The following is a 22,459-nucleotide window of genomic DNA, read 5'->3' as shown; positions in this document are numbered from 1 at the left end:
TTTGAGCTATAGGGAGAGGCTGAATAGACTGGAGCTATTTTCCCTGGAGCATTGGAGGCTGAGGGGTGACCTTATAGAGGTTTATAAAATCATGAGGGACATAGTTAACATAAATAGACAAGGTCCTCTCCAAGTGGTGGGGGAGTCCAGAACTAGAGGGCATAGGTTTTGGGTGAGAAGTGAAAGATTTAAAAGGGACCTAAGAGGCAATCTTTTCACCCAGAGTGTGGTGTGTGTATGGAATGAGCTATCAGAAGAAGTGATGGAGGTTGGTTCAATTACAGCATTTGAAAGGCATCTGGATGGGTATCTGAATAGGGAGTGTTTAGAGGGATATGGGCCAAATGCTGGCAAATGAGACGAGGATATGTGGTCGACATGGACAAGTTGGACCAAAAAGAATCTGTTTCTCTGCTGTATATCTCTATGACTCTATGTCTTAATAAACTTGAGGTAGAACAGGTTAGTATCTCGTAGGAGTAAGACCTAGCATCTTCCTCAGTATCTATATCAATATCACTGAGCTGCTCATGTGTCAAACTACTTGAGGTTCAATTCCAGAGGCTCCCCAATTGAACCAGCAAGGAGTTTTCCTGAACCTCTGTAGGCCCAGTAGATCCCCACACTTAAAGAGGATGGTGCCAACAAATATAGTGAGGTGCAGTCTCCATTTAGCAGCATATAAAATAAGATAGTGCCACAGACCCCAGATACTGGAGTGCGTGATAGGTCTTATGTAGGTATAGGCTGTACAGATTGGCAGTATTTGGAGGAGCTCGTGATGTTTGATCAAGTTGGATGTTGCTTCTGCTCAATGTAGGTCTGGTAATCTCTGGGAATTGTTATCGCTTTTGGCAGCGAGTGTGATTTTGACTCTGAAGCTTGGCACTTCTTTGGAACAAATCCAACACTGAACACTTTCTGACTGTGACTAAATCATGAGGTTTACTGAGCTGTGATGATGAGTTGATTGCCACTGGGTATAGTCATACTGATACTGCATTAGCCACTGACTGGTTCATACACAAAAGCTGAACTGCAAAGTATATATTATATAAAAATATAACTTTCTTGTGCAAACAGCACAATAAGTCTAGCCTGAGTATCCAAACTCCATTGAGTATAGAGGTGAAAAGGTTAGTGAAAACACTATGATCAAGCCTGCTGGAGTGTTACTTTGCAAACATTGAGAATGAGTTTAAATCAATTCTGAAATGATAAAACGTGAATCAACAAATGAGTAGCATTCACCTGGAGATATCAGAGTAAACTCCCATAAGAGCAATTTATCCAAATAACCATTGATATGAAGAAATGACAAAGCACAGGTACTCAATCATGCCCCGGTCACTCTACACCATATTACAGCACTCTGCACCCCCTCTACACCATATTACTGCAGTCTTCACAATCCCCCCCCGCGACATTACAGTACTCTGCACCCTCTCTACACTACAACACAGCAGTCTGCACATTCTCTACACTACATTACAGCACTCTGCACCTACTGTGCACTACATTACAGCACTCTGCAACCACTATATACTGTATCACAGCACTTTGCACCCATTGTACATTACAGCACTCTGCTCCCACTGTACACCACATTACAGCACTCTGCGTCTACTGTATACTACATCACAGCACTCTGCACCCACTGCATACTATATTACAGCACTCTGCACCCACTGTATACTATATTACAGCACTCTGCACCCACTGTATACTACAGTACAGCACTCTGCACCCACTGCATACTACATCACAGCACTCCGCACCCACTGCATACTACATCACAGCACTCCGCACCCACTGTATACTACAGTACAGCACTCTGCACCCACTGTATACTATATTACAGCACTCTGCACCCACTGCATACTACATCACAGCACTCCGCACCCACTGTAAACTACAGTACAGCACTCTGCACCCACTGTATACTACATCACAGCACTCCGCACCCACTGCATACTACAGTACAGCACTCTGCACCCACTGCATACTACATCACAGCACTCCGCACCCACTGCATACTACATCACAGCACTCCGCACCCACTGTATACTACAGTACAGCACTCTGCACCCACTGTATACTACAGTACAGCACTCTGCACCCACTGCATACTACAGTACAGCACTCTGCACCCACTGCATACTACATCACAGCACTCCGCACCCACTGCATACTACATCACAGCACTCCGCACCCACTGTATACTACAGTACAGCACTCTGCACCCACTGCATACTACAGTACAGCACTCTGCACCCACTGCATACTACATCACAGCACTCCGCACCCACTGTATATTACAGTACAGCACTCTGCACCCACTGTATACTACATCACAGCACTCCGCACCCACTGCATACTACATCACAGCACTCCGCACCCACTGTATATTACAGTACAGCACTCTGCACCCACTGTATACTACATCACAGCACTCCGCACCCACTGTATACTACATCACAGCACTCTGCACCCACTGTATACTACATCACAGCACTCCGCACCCACTGCATACTACATCACAGCACTCCGCACCCACTGTATACTACAGTACAGCACTCTGCACCCACTGTATACTATATTACAGCACTCTGCACCCACTGCATACTACATCACAGCACTCCGCACCCACTGTATACTACAGTACAGGACTCTGCACCCACTGCATACTACATTACAGCACTCCGCACCCACTGCATACTACAGTACAGCACTCTGCACCCACTGCATACTACATCACAGCACTCCGCACCCACTGCATACTACATCACAGCACTCCGCACCCACTGTATACTACAGTACAGCACTCTGCACCCACTGCATACTACATCACAGCACTCCGCACCCACTGCATACTACATCACAGCACTCCGCACCCACTGTATACTACAGTACAGCACTCTGCACCCACTGTATACTATATTACAGCACTCTGCACCCACTGCATACTACATCACAGCACTCCGCACCCACTGCATACTACATCACAGCACTCTGCACCCACTGTATACTACAGTACAGCACTCTGCACCCACTGTATACTACAGTACAGCACTCTGCACCCACTGCATACTACATCACAGCACTCCGCACCCACTGTATATTACAGTACAGCACTCTGCACCCACTGTATACTACAGTACAGCACTCCGCATCCACTGTATACTACAGTACAGCACTCTGCACCCACTGCATACTACATCACAGCACTCCGCACCCACTGTATACTACAGTACAGCACTCTGCACCCACTGTATACTACAGTACAGCACTCTGCACCCACTGTATACTATATTACAGCACTCTGCACCCACTGCATACTATATCACAACACTCCGCACCCACTGTATACTACAGTACAGCACTCTGCACCCACTGTATACTATATTACAGCACTCTGCACCCACTGCATACTACATCACAGCACTCCGCACCCACTGTATACTACAGTACAGCACTCTGCACCCACTGTATACTACAGTACAGCACTCTGCACCCACTGCATACTACATCACAGCACTCCGCACCCACTGCATACTACATCACAGCACTCCGCACCCACTGTATACTACAGTACAGCACTCTGTACCCACTGTATACTATATTACAGCACTCTGCACCCACTGCATACTACATCACAGCACTCCGCACCCACTGCATACTACATCACAGCACTCTGCACCCACTGTATACTACAGTACAGCACTCTGCACCCACTGTATACTACAGTACAGCACTCTGCACCCACTGCATACTACATCACAGCACTCCGCACCCACTGCATACTACATCACAGCACTCCGCACCCACTGTATACTACAGTACAGCACTCTGCACCCACTGTATACTATATTACAGCACTCTGCACCCACTGCATACTACATCACAGCACTCCGCACCCACTGCATACTACATCACAGCACTCCGCACCCACTGTATACTACAGTACAGCACTCTGCACCCACTGTATACTACAGTACAGCACTCTGCACCCACTGCATACTACATTACAGCACTCTGCACCCACTGCATACTACAGTACAGCACTCTGCACCCACTGTATACTACGGTACAGCACTCTGCACCCACTGTATACTACATCACAGCACTCCGCACCCACTGTATACTACATCACAGCACTCTGCACCCACTGCATACTACAGTACAGCACTCTGCACCCACTGCATACTACATCACAGCACTCCGCACCCACTGTATACTACAGTACAGCACTCTGCACCAACTGTATACTATATTACAGCACTCTGCACCCACTGCATACTACAGTACAGCACTCTGCACCCACTGCATACTACATTACAGCACTCTGCACCCACTGCATACTACAGTACAGCACTCTGCACCCACTGTATACTACGGTACAGCACTCTGCACCCACTGTATACTACATCACAGCAGTCCGCACCCACTGTACACTATTATAGCACTCTGCACCCACTGTATACTACATTACAGCACTCTGCACCCACTGTATACTACATTACAGTACTCTGCACCCACTGTACACCATATTACAGCACTCTGCTCCCACTGTACACCACATTATAGCACTCTGCACCCATTGTATACTACATCACAGCACTCTGCACCTGCTGTATACTACATTTACAGCACTCTGCTCCCACTGTACACCACATTACAACACTCTGCTCCCACTGTATACTACATTATGCTAATCGGCAGAAGGTATCATCAGTGGTTTCAGATCACATGGACTTTGGAGGAAACGGCGGAATGTTCTGGAGGTGTCCTGCTAGGTCTGCCTTGAATATCATTAATACAGGTTGTTAGGTCTCACAAATGTAGTTGCAGATGTTCTTCTGTCAAGAACACACAAACAGCCCAAACATTACAACATGATAGTAGTGGTTTATGAGCTAGTTTGTAAGGTTGCTGTTTGACGATAGAGAGCACCAGTCTGCAAATGTCCAAAAAGTGGATAACACTGATCAGCATGATCCAAACCAAATCAGATGGTTTCTGATATGCATGATTTGGAGGTGCTGGTGTTGGACTGGGAGTGAACAAAGTTAAAAATTACGCAACACCGGGTTATTTGGAGGCGCTAGCTTTCAAAGCGCTGCTTCTTCATTGTGTGGTTGTGAAGCAGGACTGTAAGACACAAAATTTGAAGCAAAGGTTTACGGTGTCATGCAGCTGAAATGATAAACCTTGATGAAGTCTTTCATCTTTTAGAGTGAATTTGCTCATTTTAGTTCTTTAATTTGTAAATCCCAGAACTTCTTTTAAGTCACATTCTCAAAATAATTTCAGGTTTTCTAACAAAAGTTGCCATCTCAGCTCAGACAATGCATTAAGGGTGTGAGGTTAAAGTATGTCTCTGGCCCTCTCTTGAATCAGACTGGTTCTATTTCTAAAGTGGGATTTATATAATATTACATGGATTGACTGTAGGCTATGCATTTTTTGAGCAAAATATAATGTATCCGCAAATATAATTTTGCAGAAACAAATGCACCCCATAAGCTTATATGTATGCACGTGCAGGAGAGACAGAGTGAGTGTGTGCATGTGAGTGTGAGTGCATGTGTGTTTGTGTATGTGTAAGCTTGGTAAAATATGTGTGTGACTATGATGGGGTATAACCTGTGAGAGGGTGTGTGCGTGGGTGTGAGTGAGTGGGGTGTATGTGTGTATGTATGAGAGAGGGTCTGCATGAGTGTGTATGTAAGAGTACGTGTGCATGTGCGCACTTTCGTGTGTGTGCGCTTGTGTGTGTATGTGTGAGAATGTGTATAGTGCAGTGTGGTCACCTGTAGTGTGACATGAACCCAAGATCCCGGTTGAGGCCATCCTCATGGGTACCAAACTTGGCTATCAGCCTCTGCACAGCCACTTTGCGTTGTTGCCTGTCCCGAAGTCCGCCTTGGAGGATGGTCACCCAAAGATCCGAGGCTGAATGTCTCGGACTGCTGGAGTGTTCCCCAACTGAGAGGGAGCACTCCTGCCTGGTGATTGTTATGCGGTGTCCATTCATTCGCTGCTGTAGTGCCTGCGCGGTCTCACCCATGTTCCATGCCTCAGGACATCCTTGCCTTCAGTGTATGAGATAGACAATATTGGCTGAGTCACATGAGTACCTCCTGCGTACATGGTGGGTGGTGTTTCAATGTGTAATAGTGGTATCCGTGTCAACACTCTGACACATCTTGCAGCAGTTGCTGTGAGAGGGCTTTACGGTGTTGTGGTCAATGTTGTCCTGAAGGCTGGGCAGTTTGCTGTGAACAATGATCTGTTTAAGGGATGGTGGTTGTTTAAAGGTGAGAAGTGGAGGCGTAGGGAAGGTCGTAGCAAGGGGCTCAACCTCATCGATAATGTGTTGCAGGCCGCGAAGAACATAGCATAGGTTTTCAGCTCCCGACAAGTACTGGACAACAAAGGGTAACATATCAGATGCAACCTGTGTCTGTCTCCTGAGGAGGTCCTTACGGTTTCTCGCCGTGGCACATTGGAACTGGTAATTGATGAGTTGAGCATCGTACCCTGTTCTTATGAGGGCATCCAGGAGTACTGCTAAGTGTCCGTCATGTTCCTTCTCATCTGAACAGATCCTGCGTATGCATAGAGCTTGTCCATAGTGGATGGCTGTTTTAATATGTTTCGGGTGGAGGCTAGAGAAGTGTAGTATCGTGAGGTTATCTGTGGGTTTGCGGTAGAGTGAGGTGCTAATGTGCCCATTTTTGATGAAGACGCATGTGTCCAAGAATGAGATAGATACTAAAGAATAGTCCATAACAAGTCTGATAGTGGAATAAAACTCGTTGGTATCACTGTGTAGTTGTTTCAGTGACTCTTCGCCATGGGTCCACAGGAAGAAAATGTTGTCAATATATCTGGTATAGTGGCAGTTGGAGGTTCTGTGCAGAAAAGAAATCTTGTTCGAAATCTTGTGCATGGAAATGTTGGCATATTGCATTGCAAATTTGGTCCCCATGACTGTTCTATGTGTCTGGATGAAGAACTGGTTGTCAAATGTGAAAACGCTATGGTGGAGGATAAAGCAGATGAGTTGTACGTCCGTGCTTGAACTGAAATAAGCAAACCCATTCTAAAAGATGAAAGACTTAATCAAGGTTTATCATTTCAGCTGCATGACACTGTAATATTTTGCTATAAATTCTGTGTCTTACAGTCCTGCTTCACAACCACAGCGCTTTGAAAGCTAGTGCCTCCAAATGAACCTGTTGGATTATAACCTGGTGTGTGATTTTTAACTGCTGATATGCAGATATTGTGGGTAATGACAAGAAAACTAATTTTAAGTTGGATACGAGAGAGAGCAATATCCATCTGTTTAGATGCCTACTTGTGACTGAAGCCTAATTTTTTTCTCCAAACATCTATGTTTCTGCTTTACAGTGCAGGTGATGTCATAGTAAGAGAGTGCACAGCAATTTAACAGGAGAGAGAGCACTGATACTCAGCATATAATTCCAAATCAGCATTGGTCTTTATTAAACAGAGAGGCTTGTGTAGCTTTGAAATGTCCTGCTTAAACAAGTTTTCTCCATAGGGTGAACAAGTTCATAAAGATTGTTAGTTTACATGGTTGCGAATTCTTTTTTATTAAGAATTCCTCGGTATGAACCCTGATGTTAAAACAGATTGAGGTGGGAGGACTGAGCAGTGTATGATTTAGGAAAGAGCAGTTAGAGAGGAAACAACTGTGTCTTAATTTCAACACTCTTAGAAGCACTTAAGGAAAGGGGATTAATGAAGCCATGGTTACGGGACCGTAGTTGGATTGCTACCAGCCAAGATATCTGACTTTTATCATTAGATGTCAACATTCTGCAAGCAGCACAGCATTAAAGCAAGTGGTTGAAGAGGCCCCACAAGATAAGTGTAATGTCTCTGCAATGTTTTCAACTGAACCAGCTGTCTTGTTATTGTCATCACAGAACTACTTGTGACTCTTCTATCTCAGACTGATCACTCTCTCTTGGTTACACTCTGACAGGACCATCCTCTGCTTTGTCCTGTAGTTCATTGATACCACCTTTCTGTTTTGTTGATGTTCATTGAACAATTAATATTAGTCCCACCATCCTTAAAGTGCACCAGTAATTAACATTCAGAAATATTTCATTAGCTGCCTTACATTAAAACTTTCTGAGATTGTCCAAAATAAGATTGTAAATCTTCTGTCCTTTCTCTTCATCATCAAGGATTGACACCTTTGACACCTTCGAGGCTACCTGTGATGCTGCATCATACCACATCTACACCTTCCTTCAATTGAAGATTGAGAAAAAAAATCAGAAGTCCCTCATCACTCCACTCAACAGACCTCTCCCCCACCTCTGACTTTAATCCCCTTCCTCCCACTCACCATAGCCACACATCCTGACCCCTCCAGGATTCCTGATGAAGAGCTTTTGCCTGAAATGCCGATTCTCCTGCTCCTCGGATGCTTACTGACCTGCTGTGCTTTTCCAGCACTATATTCTCGACTCCTTCTGTCCTGTAAAGTTCTATGATTCTATGAACACTATCCCTTATAAACTCAAAAAACAAAGTTTCATCATCTGTTGAGAACAACATTTGAAAGAAAAGTCATTGCAGCTTTTGAATTGACTGCTATGAAGACCATTGTTCACAGAGATGAAATTTTAATGACTTAAAATATTATGCTATTCCTGAATACATTATCCATCTAATACTTAAAAAGCACACAGTCATAGAATGTTCTGCCTTATCATTTCATAAAACCACCAAACAAACTATCCTTTTTGATATTTACACAAAATATAATTGAGCTTCGATTTGGGGAGTGCTGGTGAGTTGAAACTTTACTGGAGTTATACTCTCTTGAAATTCTCCAAAATTACAATGAATGAACAAATCATCTTTTCAAGGCTATGATAAGCTCTCCAATGTTTTCCCCGGGCAATGGATTCCTTGTCCCAGCCTAATAGCTTTTGGCTATTCCCAAGAGCTTAGGGTTATAGTGCTGCTCTATTTTAATCAAGATGTCCAACAACAGTGTGTTTATTGGTTTTGCCAGGGCTAGCAAACTCCTGAGTGTCTAATACACTTTTGGACCTGTTTCAGTCAAAGACATCACCCTTTTCCCCACTGCCTGGGAAACACTGGATTATCAAGCTATTCAAGGATATTGTTGGCAGTGAAAAACATCTCTGGCCAGTTCACACACGCTGAATCCGACTCTCGACCATGCCTATATCGTACTTGCCAAGCTGCTTGATAAAACTTGCTGACACAACTGTCTTTGAAGGGCAGTCCTCCTACATTTTCTTGAGAGTAGATTTTTAAGCTTTGTTCTCAGAAAAAGAGCACTCAGCTTCCAGTGGGTTGATTAGTTAGAAGTTTCTTCAATCCAAAATTGTCTAGTTCAGGAGTCTGTCACCCCTTTTTGTCACCATTCATGTAAGATCTTTCCAGACAAAATCAGTCATGTGGACAGCATGAAGGTCTGCTACAAAGTGAGAAGTTCGATCTACTGTGGCTTAAATGCATACATGGATGGCTATATGAGGGAAGCGGTGGAGGTAGGTTTTGGAATTTACTTCCCCACTGAGCAGTGGGGGCTCAGTGTACTGTAAAATTCTATGATTCTACGAATGCTACCCATCATGGACTCATCACAATTAAAAATACAAAGTTACATCATCTACTGACAACAACATTTGGAAACAAAAGTCATTGCAGTTTTTGGATTTCCTGCTATGAAGACCATTGTTCACAGAGATGAACAATGAATATGTTTAAGGCGGAGTTAGACCAATTTGGATCAAGAAAGTAGGCATGGATTATGAGGAACAGGCCAGGAAATTGAGTTATGGCCATGATCAAATCAGCTATGAAACATTGATCATCAAGCAGACTAGATGGACTGGATGGTTTTGTCTTGCTTCTATTCCTTCTGACTCCTTATTGTCAAATCCTTTCATGGTCTCACGAATTCTTATCACTGTTATCTCCTCTAGATCCATAACCTTTTTCAATTTTGGCCTCTTGAGCATCCCTGTTTATAATCACTGCACTTCTCTGAAATTGTCTCCATCTCTCTACCTTTCTATCTTCCTTTAAGACATCCCTTAACACCTAGCTCTTTGACCAAGATATGGCCCAGACAAAAGTGAGGACTGCAGATGCTGGAGATCAGAGTCGAGATTAGAGTGGTGCTGGAAAAGCACAGCAGGTCAGGCAGCATCCGAGGAGCAGGAAAATCGACGTTTCGGGCAAAAGCCCTTCATCAGGAATGATGTAGGGAGCCTCCGGGGTGGAGAGATAAATGGGAGGGGGTGGGGCTGGGGAGAAGGTAGCTAAGGTTGATGGATGTGGGGATGACGTTGATAGGTTGGAGCGGAGGGTGGAGTGGATAGGTGGGAAGGAAGATTGGCAGGTAGGACAGGTCATGAGGATGGTGCTGAGTTGGCAGGTTTGAACTGGGGTAAGGTGGGGGGAGGGGAAATGAGGAATCTGGGGACGTCTACATTGATGCCCTGGGGTTGAAGTGTTCCAACGCGGAAGATGAGGCATTCTTCCTCCAGGTGTGAGGGAGTGGCAGCGGAGGAGGTCCAGGACCTGCATGTCCTCGGCAGAGTGGGAGGGGGAGTGGGAGTGGGAGTGCCTGAAACATTGATTTTCCTGCTCCTTGGATGCTGCCTGACAAGATATGGCACAGCTGGCCCAAATATAAATTAATGTGATCCAGTTTCTAATTGTGCTTTACAATGTTGCTGTGAAGTATTATGGTGCCAAAGGTGTTGCACAAATAAGTTGTTGTTTGCTGTCCTTTGTATCCTCCCAAAAGTTACCACATCTGTTTTGTACTGAGGCAACCAGAATAACACACAATGTGCAGACAAATCAATGACATGGTGTTTTATTTTGGCTCAATAATGAGCTTCTAACCTTGATGGAGACTTTATTTGCTTTACCAACCATCATTAAAGATTGTCATGACAACTTCAATTTATTCTCGATTAAGATCCCTAGATACATTTCATTTTCCAAACACATTATTTCTTTCCACATGAGCAAATGACCATTAATGGAAGCCTTTATCGCCATGCGTGACACTTAGAATTTTTCCAAATTGAACAGTTGAAGTTCTCAAATTCAATGTATTCAAATTGTCCTATTGTTTATCCTGTTCAGTTTTGCAGTTTAGCATGTCCATTAATTTGATGCCCCCTTCACTTGGCTTGTCTCTATTAGCCCCAGATCGTATATAAAAGGTGTTAAACACTTTTCAATGCTTTCATGTCTATGACACTGAAATAATTCCACAGAGGTCAGTATTCTGTCACCAAGTCGCTCTTTACTTACACGCGGAAAGTCTTTGATATTGGTCCAGCTCACTCAGAGCCAGCTCTCAGACTGTCAGAATTTCTGACATTCCTCTTTTTACCTGTCAGCTAGGGCTCCCTAATTGGACTAGAATAACGACCCCATTCAAGGATCTTACATACTAGTCATTACAATCACTACATCCCTCCCTATCTGAGTCTGAGGACATAGGCTATTCCTTTCTTTGTAGCTCTTCCTGGAGTGTTTTAGCACTGGGTCAGGTTCCCCTGACTCTACCTCGGATACATGGGGAGTGTGTTGCACAGGATCTTGTCTCTTGTGCCCAAAGTAGTGGTGGAGAAATTCACTCTTCTTCTGCCAAGGTGACGACATTCGCCGTGCCCATCTCAGATTCCTAGATAACTTCAATGCTTGATGGAGAGGGAGAACCCACAGGTTCTGCCAGTCTTTCTGACTTTTCCGAGGAACAGGGCATGTTTTTCTCCCATACCGTTTGCAAGTTTGCGGCTTTCATATTGTCCACGTGTTTGTTCAGAATTATCATTCCTACCTGAGCTTTATATGTCACTGGTCCTGACCTCATATTGACCAAGCCTCTTACCTACGCAGGGCCATTCCTGTGGTTCCTATATCAAACTTTGTCCCTTGATGTACACTGCCTCTCTTGCTTAGTGTAGTCTGGTGTCCAACACTGGTATTCCTGCTGCTGTTTCATCCCCCAGGCCCAGGAAAATTAGACTTAACCTGGTGTGGAGTTTTTTTTCCCTGTTAGCAACTCTGTTGGAACCATAATTCATGAGGGGTGGTCTTATAATCAAATAGGAACCAGGACAGTTTGGTATCTAGTGAAACTGTAGGCTGTTTTTTTCAAACCTGTCTTCAAAGTTTGGACTGTTGTTTCTGTCAGACCATTGGATGATGTATGGGATGGAACTGTCCTTATATGTCAAATCCCATTCAACTTTAGGAAATACTCAAAATCCCTGCTGGTAAGTGATGGCCCATTATCTGTGACAACCCTTCCAGAAGTCCAGGTGCATGCAGATTTTCTATCATCTTCCCCGTGTTTGACAAATGAACTCTATGCACATCCAGTTACTTTGAGTCGGCCTCTGCAATGACTAAGGACATTGAGCCCATAAAAGGAGCAGAGTAAACGTGTAACTGAGTCCATGAATGTAGGGGAGCTGCCGGCAGTAATTTTTGTCCTTGTTGGCACTCTGGGCACTGCCCCACCAACACGGCAATGTCTGCATCCAACCCTGGCCTCCAGACATAAATTCTTGCCAACACCTTCATTTTAGAGAGCCTTATTTAACCTAGTGGAGTTCAGCCAGTATCTGGCGGTGACCTTTGCTTGGGACAATCAATCTTGCTCCTCACAATAAAATCCCCTACTGTGATCTGGTCTCTCTGGGTCCAAGAGTTCCGATTGTGATGGCCCTTTCGTTCCCCCCATCAGCACCAGCTTTTTCAGTTTGCCAGGAATGGATCTAACCTCCCTGTCCAAAATCTGATCTTGTCAACTGTGACTGGGAGTGTGTTCAGAAAATTTAAAACCATTACGGAATCTTCCATTGGTGTATCTGCCAGTGGGAAGTAGCTTTGTCGTCCATTATTACTATAAATTTACATCTTTAAAGGTATTGGTAGAACTTTCTGACTACAAATATGACCACCAAACCTTTCTTCTCTATCTGGGCATATTTATGCTCTGCATAAGCCAAAGTCCTGGATGCCTACTCTATTGGGCATTCCTCACCCATGAGCTAATACTACCCCGATGCCATGTGGGGAGGCATCGCATGTCAATACTAGATATCGCTTGGGATCACAGTGTGCAACACCTTAGAGGATGACAGCTGTTTTTTTCACTTCCCTGAAAGTTATGTTGGCTGCGCAACTGTTTCCAAGGCTGACTGTTTAAGAGTTGATGCAAAGGTACCAGATAGAGGCCATGTTAGGTACGAACTTTCTGTAATAATTAGGAAAGACCTAAGTTCAGGTACAAATATTGGAGCCAGGTCACCTTTTATTGCCCTCACTTTATCTTCCAACTAAGTCTTATTGACTCTGTAGCCCAAGTAGATTACTTGGGGTGTCTGGAGCACACATTTTCCCCTTCTAAGGCATACCCTCGCCTGGGAGAAATGTCTAAGGACTATGTCCAAGTTCTTTACATACTACTTACTGGTCTTCCCTGTTATTAGCATTTCATCTAGATGTATTATGACCCGGGATAGACCTTGCAAAATGGTCTCCATCCTGAATGTCGGTTTGCTACATCCAGAACCTCAACCTGAGCTACAAATCTTCTCAAAACTCATTCTCCATCCTCAATGAAAAATTGCACAAGCTGACGATACCCCAAATGGCAGTTTCAAATATTGGTACAGACTTTTATTGGTATTAATTGCAGCATACTTTATACAAAATCCTCATCCACCTGCTATTAAAGGTATGCAATGTCCAGCTTTTTGAAGGATAACCCCCAGTCAGGTTTGTGTGTAAATCCTCTGTGCAAGGGATCGGGTATTTATCTGTGAGAAGTTGGCTTACCGTTTGTTTAAAATCCCCATAGAGACAAACCGACCCATCAGACTTCAAAATCAGTACAGCTTTCTGATTTCTGCCTCTAATTTTGCTCGTAAGGCAAATGGCAGTGATCGGGCCTTGCAAAATTGTGTAATTGTTTCCTAATCCACATGCGTGTTAGCCATGGCTCCTTTAATAGTCCCTCGGCCTTGCTGGAAGACGTTCGGGTATTTAATTAGCACTTCACTCAGGCAGCCATTTTCTAATTGAAAAATATTGAGCCAGTCCAGGTGAATCTTTCCCAACCAATTTCGCCCCATCAGACTTGGGCCCAAGCCTTTCACTACAATCACTGGTAAGTGAACCAGCTGCTTCTCATAAGAGATTAGAACTGAAGTTGTACCCTTAATCTGTAAAGGTTCCCTGGTATAGGTACTCAGTCTAGCTGAGGTCTTATATAAAATTAAAGATTGGACTCCAGAGCAGATTTTGCTAAAGAGTGATTCTGCAATCACTGATAGGACACACTGGTATCAACCTCCAATTAAACCAAATAACAATTTAACCAGATGTTTATTTTGATTGGTTCTAATTTGGATATTGCTAAGCAATTTAACTGTTCAAAGCCAGATATAAGTGGACTTTCCAGGGTGTCTTGGATACCAGCCAATGAGATCTCTTATTCAGTTTAGATTTAGATTAGATTACAGTGTGGAAACAGGCCCTTCGGCACAACAAGTCCACACCGACCCGCCGAAGCGAAACCCACCCATACCCCTACATTTACCCCTTACCTAACACTACGGGCAATTTAGTATGGCCAATTCACCTGACCCTGCACATCTTTTTGGATGGTGGGAGGAAACCGGAGCACCCGGAGAAAACCCACGCAGACACGGGGAGAACGTGCAAACTCCACACAGACAGTCGCCTGAGGCGGGAATTGAACCTGGGTCTCTGGCGCTGTGAGGCAGCATTGCTAACCACTGTGCCACCGTGCCGCCCACTAAGTTTAGATCTAGTGGGACTCCTTTGCTGTCTTGAGAAAACATACCTGCAGCAACTACAATGGCTTGCCGGTCTGGATCTTGAAGAAAATTTTAACCATTTGGCTGAGGCTTGGCTTTGTTTTTGGGTTTTGCTATGGGTTGGCCTAGAGTCCTTCTGTTCAGGATATGAGTGAGGCTATGCAATTGCCTTCATTCAATTGGTGATCCCCAAGCTCAGTCGCCCTGGCGAAGCTGCCCACTTCCATCAGAATACCCTTCAACTCATATGCTCCACTTGCCGCATTTTCCAAAGATAAAGCCAGTTATAGCGCCTGTTTGAAGTCCAGTTGGGCTTCAGCGGGTACATGCTTTTGCATGCTTACGTCATTAATCACACATACCAAACGGTGTCTCAGCATCTTATTACAGGTTAACCCAAAATCACGTGCCTCTGCTAGTCATCTTAAACGAGTCAAAAATCCCAATCTGCATTCCCCTGGTTCTCAAATTGCTAAGCAAAACCAAGAGTATTTCAGAACTAAAAGAGGCTTGGGATTGTAATATTCCTTAACTAATTCTGTCAATTCTTGAATGGTCTTAGTATCTGGTGTATCAAGTAAAATTAGTCTCCTAATAACTGAAAAAGCTGCAAATCTACATGCTGTCAGGAGAATTGCTTGTTGCTTTTCATCTTCTCCAACATCGTTTGCCCGGAAAAAAATAACACATTCTTTTCACAGATTGGACGCGGTCTTCGACAGCAGGGTCAAATGAGTCAAGTTTTCCAAATAACAGCATGATTCAATAAATGCTAAACCCAGCTCAAAGACAACTGTTGCAAGCAAGTTTCTTCAGGAACGTGATTTATTCTCATCACCACTGGAAACTCTACAGAGGCTAGTATCACATCACCAACTCACCCTTCATTTACCTGTGGAGAGTCTTTGACACTGATGTAGCTCCCTCAGAGCCTGCTCCCAGAGTGAACAGAATGTCTGACACTCCTGGTTCTTATCTGTCACCCAGGGCTCCCTGTTTGGACCAGATTAGCACCTCAAATCAGGTAACTCATATTCTATGAGGTCCACCTGGCTGACCTTGCTACAATCTCTGCATACACCATATGTTATAGCTTGGGCATATCATGGTCAAAACTGCACACTGGCTCTTAATATGGTGCCAATATTGTGGGCATCTGACTTATCTTCTGGAGGTTTCTGCTTAGGTCAGGCAGCTATCAGTGGCAATAGGCAGGAATCTGCTATCTGAATTTGATCTTCACAAAAGCCTGCCTAGCAGACAGTTAAAACCACCCTCATTTTAACCATAAAGACAGTGGCACTAATGTGAGGAGTGTGGGGACGAGAGTAAGTTCAGATGCAGCATGTTATTGCCAGAGGCAGGAATCCAGGCACCACTTTTTCCTGGTGAGTAGTATCAGGAAGTTGTGTATGAAATCCAACAGCGTTCTCATTAATGTGCCCTTAATTGGAATTTGATTTTTGAAGTAATTCTCTGCAGTTCTAGACCAAGACCCTATGGATTACCTATTTAGTTTTAATGATATTTCCTCCATCCTGTGATTCCCATTATTTTCAGGCATGTGCATGTCACAACTTGCTAAAGCAGCTATTAAAACTGGGCTCTGTCCTTAAAAGGGACTACTGTAAATGCATAGAAGCACACAATGTCTTTGGAACCAAGGGATGTGAAAGTAATGTGAAAGGATTACTGGGAGCTGATGCTACTTACTCCCACATGTCCCCATGCTGAAGCTATATGGATGGACACCAGGGCCTTTCTGACATTGAATACAATGACTGCAATTGACTACTACGGGCAGGACAATCTAACCTGATGTGAAACAGAGAGCCAGGAATAAAGGAAGACAGACAGAGAGAAGGGGGTGGGGGTGGGTGGGGGGAATGCAGATTTTAAAATCACAGATTCCCTACAGTGTGGAAACAGGCCATTTGGCCCAACAAGTCTTCACCGACCCTCTGAAAAGTAACCCACCCAGACCCCTCCACCAATCCTCTTATGCTACATTTACCCCCAACTGATGCACCTAACTACACATCCCTTAACACTGTGGGCAACTTAGCATGGCCAAGTCACCTAACCTGCACATCTTTAGATTGTGGGAGGAAACTGGAGTAAACCCTTGTGGACACGAGAAGAATGTGCAAACTCCACACAGACAGCGCCTGAGGCTGGAATCAAACCATGGTCCCTGGCGCTGCATGGCAGCAGTGCTAACTACTGAGCTACCTTAACTTACTTAATTTACACAGGCTTGAAGAAAATTGGAGAAAATGAGCAAGAAATGGGAGAAAGGAAAATAGAGAAGAGAAAGAGGGAAAAATGTCAGAGAAGACAGTGGAGAGATAAAGATAGACTTCCATTTCTTGAGTGCTTTTCAATATTCAGGACATTTCAGAGTGCTAGACACACAATGAAATATATTTTTAAAGCACTGTCATTGTAGTACCATAGGAAGCAACATAGCTTATTCCTTGAAGAAGAGTCATGGAATAATGGTGAAATAATCTGTTTTAATGATGCTGATGAAGGGACCAGTAATGACTAGGTCACCAGACAGAATCCATTTGCTGTTCTTCAGCAGGGATTTTGGAGGATTTTGAATTCCAAGAGGGAGCTGACAAGTCTCTGTTTAATATCTGATACAAAAAACTGCAGCCCTGAAAATACTGTACTCTCTTGTACTGCCTTTCTAACAGTGTGCACGAATCCCTCACCACTGATGATTTGGCAATGCAGCATCTCCCTCATATTGCCTCTTTGATAATTCAGCACTGATCCTGCAACAATGTAGCACTCCCTCTGTCTGACATTCCTCTCCAACACTGACATTCTCTGAGCACTGACCCTCCAACAATGTCACTCTGTGTCAATGCAGACCTTTAGTTGTCTTATTAATCCCTCGGTACTGTTTTCTCACCCTCTGACACAGCAGTGCTTCCTTGGTCCTGCCCCTCCAACAGTGCAGCAATAATTCCTCAGTGGTGCTTCTCGGACAGTTGTTACAACTACATTAGGAGTGTTTACAAAACGGGACTATAAACTGGGAATTCATATTACTCATTGAGTTCCTTTTAGTTTGAACATTTCAATTTAAAAAACAATGAATGGTAAAGTGGTAGACTTTAAAAAAAAAGTTAACTCATTATACAATTATTACTGAAAGTTACAAAGTTAAACAAGTGATATAATTATTAGATAAAGTTCAGATACCATGATTAATGTAGATTCAAATAAAAAATAATTAAAAAGATCTAGCTGTTATTGTTACAGGCTTCTTACTTGTATGAAAATTCTCTGTCTGAGGTGAAGAGGTTGAAAACGTGAAGTCAGAATTCAGCAACAGAAACAGCTTCCATAGGTGAATAATGGGAGGTTGCTTCCACTGTTGGACTGAGCAGACAAGGTTCTGAAAATGGGTGAAGACTAATTGGTTTCACTATTACATCACAACAGGTTGTGAATCTTGTTATCTGGGAAAGCAGTCATGGTACTGCCCCTTAGGATGAAGTACAATTCTCTCAGTATTGTCACTCTGATAATACAGAGTTTCCTCAGGGCTGCCCCTTCAGACAGTGCTGCACTCCCTCAGCATTGCTCCCTCAGACAGTGCTATCCTCCCTCAGCGCTGACCCTCCAGCACCCTGCAATCATTTCTGGTTACGTACTTGGCTTTATCTGTTTTCAATTAGATTGTGGTTACATATTTACTTACTACACATTTATCATGATTAAATAGCTGACTTTATGTTTGAATATAGTTTAAGAACCAGATTCACACCCAATCATCAGAACACACTCAGCCTTACATTGAATCACAATGAATAAACTGGTTCACATCAAGATTTTGTTAATCATCTGGTTCTACACAGGAATCTGGTTAATACCTGGCTGTACATTGGAATCTGGTTGAGTACTAGACTGCGTACTGGCTCATGGTCTAATATCTGGTTTTACACAGCGTCACACACAAGGTTTTAACTGGTGCAGCTCAAACATAGTCTGTGCAAAATGTACATGGATACTATAAATGAGCCAAAAGAAATTCCTTTTTTGAAAGGATGGAAAAGTTAACCTGTCATAAAAATGAAGCAAGTGTAGTGTCGCACCAGTGTCACAGACAGAGCACTATGTAACTTCAATGAGAATGGAATGAATCCTGAAAACACTCCAGCTAACCCAGCACTACTTCCAAAACTGCCACAGTTAATGGTTTGGATGCAGTATCTGTACAGAAAAGGGCTCATAATTTGGAACTGCAATAAAACTGAAACAAATTGATGCACATTGCTGTAATAAAAATTAGTATTAACAAAACTAGCGAAGTGGTTAAAGTTAATTTTCCCATGCTGAACACATTGCCAACTGATTTTGCTATAAATTTGGTTGGGATTAAACGGCTTAATGTAACCAGGTGTGTTCTGGGCAGAACCAGCACTGGTTTGAATACGACATTAGGTATATGAATGGATGAACGGATTCCCGGAGTCCGCAAATCAACACTACATCATTTTATTTCCCAGGCTCCTTGGTCCAAAGTCTTCCTTGTGTTAGTGATCATGGGACACAAATGTTAAGTTCAGGTCATGAGAAAGTAAGGATATGTATCCAGCTCTGTCTGCAATGCTTGCTTGGCATGGGTATGAAACTGTTGTGTTCAGTGTGTCTAGGAAATCCAGTGTGTAACTGTTGCAATAAAAGAGAAAGTGCTGGAGAAACTCAGCAAATCTGGCAGCAGACAGAACACAGTTAACGTCTAAAATCAAGAACTGAAGAGAGGTGGGGAATCATAGAATCACTACTGTGCAGAAGGAGCCATTCCGCCCATTACGCCTGTCCTGGTTCTCCTCCCTCTTGCCAATCTTCTACCTTCTCCCCATTTTCCCACACACCATATTTACCCAAATAATCATCCATCATCCTCTTGAATGACTCATTTGAACCTGCTTCCACCCCATTTCCAGGCAGTGCATTCCAGGCCCTAACTACATGCTGAGCAAAAAAAAAATTGTTCATACATCATTTTTGATCTATGCCCTGTAGTTATTTTCTCTCTTATGAGTAGAACCGCTTCTCTCTATCTACTCTATCCATTCTATTCATGATTTTGAAAACCTCTGTCAAATCTCTCAGCCTTCTTCTCTCCAGGCAGAACAGTTCCAATTTCTTCAGTCTATCCTCATCACTGAAGTCTCTCCTTCCTGGACCCATTCTTGGTAATGGGTTCTGCACTTTCGCATTTTTCTGTAATGTGACACTCACAACTGTACACAATACTCCAGCTGAGAACTAACAAGTATCTTGGTATATGATCAACTGGCTCTTGCACTTCATGTCCCTATTAGTAAAGCTGAGAACATATAACTACAAGCATATGTAGAACACAGAACAGTACAGCACAGGAACAAGCCCATTTGCTCACCATCACTGTGCTGACCATGATGCCATTCAAAACTAATTTAATCTATTCCCTGCCTGTTCATGAGTCTCTCTAAAGGTCTCTTAAATGTTGCTACCATATCTGCTTCTACTACCTCCTTTGGCAGCACATTCCAGGAACCTAACACTCTCTGCATATAAAATATTGCATGCTTTATTAACTGATCTCGGCATCTACTCTGCCATCTTCTATGATCTGCACACATATACGCCAAGGTCCCTCTGTTCCTTTAGATTATGCCACCCACTTTATTTCAAAGTGTCTTTCAAAGTTTTTTTGACCTTGTGTCTCAGCTTTGAGCCTCAGCTGCCACCTATCTGCTCATTCCACCCATTTGTAAATGTCTGTTTGGAGATTCACAGTGTCCTCCTTAATCTGCAATTCTTCTAAGTTTAGTGCCATCTGCAAACTTTGAAATTATCCCCGCACACCAAATTCTAGATCATTAAAATTTATCAGGAAAAGCAAGGATCCCAATACTGACCCCTGGGGAACTCTACTACAAACCTTCTTCCAGCTGAAAAGTATCCATTGACCATCACTCTCTGTCTTCTATCACTCAGTTAGTATTGTATTCACATTGCTACTATCCCTCTTATTCCATGACCTATAGTTCACAAGTCTGTTGTGTGGCACTGTATTAAATACCTTTTGGAAATCCGTGTACACCACATCAACAGTGTTACCCTCATCAAGTCTTTCTTTTACTTTTTCAAAAAACAGAGGTTTATGACATCGAAAAGGGTGAGAGGAGGTGGATGAAGAACAGAAAGGAAGGTCTGGTATTTGGTGGAGGGAAAGAGAGATTAATGGATCAAAATATCATGGAAAAAAAGACAAAGGAAGAGGCAGTGATCATCATGACGATTGTTCGGAATCCAGAAGTACTGTGGATATTTCATATTCGTAATTCCAAAATGTGTTTTATAAAAGAAGGCTGATCCAGACAAAAATGACTGTATGTAAATTAAGTGGCTATCTGAAGAGAGGGAGAAACATGGAATGTCACATTTATTGATTCAAAGGGAACTTCAAACAAAAGCCTCTTGAAAAGGCACAATGGGCAAATGAAAAGAAACTGGACTGTGATGTCTTGTGACCACAAAGATAGTAAGAGGCTGATGAAACCCTGTTCAATAGCAAGACATCCACTGCAAATAAGTCCAAACTGCAGACACATTTTGTGTTTTTCCTTTTGAAGAATATACAAGGACAGAGGTTAAAAGCTAATTTCTACTCTACTGGGAGCATACTAGTGGGACTGAATACTCGTGTGTGTATCAGCCTGTGTTTGAACATTACATACTGTGTAGGTCACAGTTGAAGATCTATCCCCTCCTTACCCTTCTTGCAGGTAAAGGAAGACCATCTCTTATTTCAAATGCTGCAAACCAGATAAAAGACAACAGGATAATAAAATGACTCATTCTCACTTAATGCACACATTTAAACTTAAAATGCTGAAAGGAATCAAACACTCAACTAATCTGCAAAACTAAAACTGACTACTAAATTACTAACGTCAATACCACTGGCAAGCTGCTGAGCAATGGCCACAAAGTTCAACCATCCTGTCTTTGTCAGCATTTCAGAGAATGATCCTTATTTCTGTTTTGTTTTAAACTTTTATCCTTTTAGACTTGACGTCAATTTTGAATCTGTGTATATGTACGTTGTGTTAATAATGCTTCTTGCATTTGGTAAATAATAAACACACTCTTTGTTAACTCAAGAAAGCATGGTTAAATTGATTTCTTTTAAACATAAATTCATTTGGGACTGGGGAAATGTATCTGCAAGTAAAGGGATAAATTTTAACTCAACCTTGTTGAAATCAACTCAGGAGGTGATTGAGTAAAGGAGGGGAACCAATTCATCCCTCCTCAGGGGAGCTTAACAATTTGTTGGAGCCCACCTAGAACCGTGTGAAATTGGGGAATTCCACCTGGATCTTGTTGTAACCAATAGGGGCTCATTCAGGATCCTGTTGTTATATCATTGCAGTTAAAGAAACAAAACATTTGACAAAGAGTGAGGGTGTGAATGGCAGAATAACAAGCAACTTAGTGCGAGAGCAAAAACAGGAAAAACACGATTGAAAACAGCACATCGC

At 43.1% G+C, this 22,459-nt stretch overlaps 1 protein-coding gene and 1 pseudogene across 1 annotated transcript in view; both read right to left on the bottom strand.

Moving 5' to 3' along the window:
* Window positions 1-22,459, bottom strand: part of LOC122542620 (potassium voltage-gated channel subfamily KQT member 5-like) — a 243,620-nt gene that overhangs the window by 174,157 nt on the left and 47,004 nt on the right. The gene's annotated exons all lie outside the window — the stretch shown is intronic.
* Window positions 5,810-6,994, bottom strand: LOC148150568 (uncharacterized; annotated as a pseudogene).

This window comes from Chiloscyllium plagiosum, unplaced genomic scaffold (genome assembly GCF_037043375.1).
Source record: "Chiloscyllium plagiosum isolate Xiang-an unplaced genomic scaffold, Cpla_swu_hap1 HiC_scaffold_3, whole genome shotgun sequence".
Lineage (NCBI taxonomy): Eukaryota > Metazoa > Chordata > Chondrichthyes > Orectolobiformes > Hemiscylliidae > Chiloscyllium > Chiloscyllium plagiosum.
Note: the sequence above shows the minus strand (reverse complement) of the source record. Positions and strands in the feature narration are given on the sequence as shown.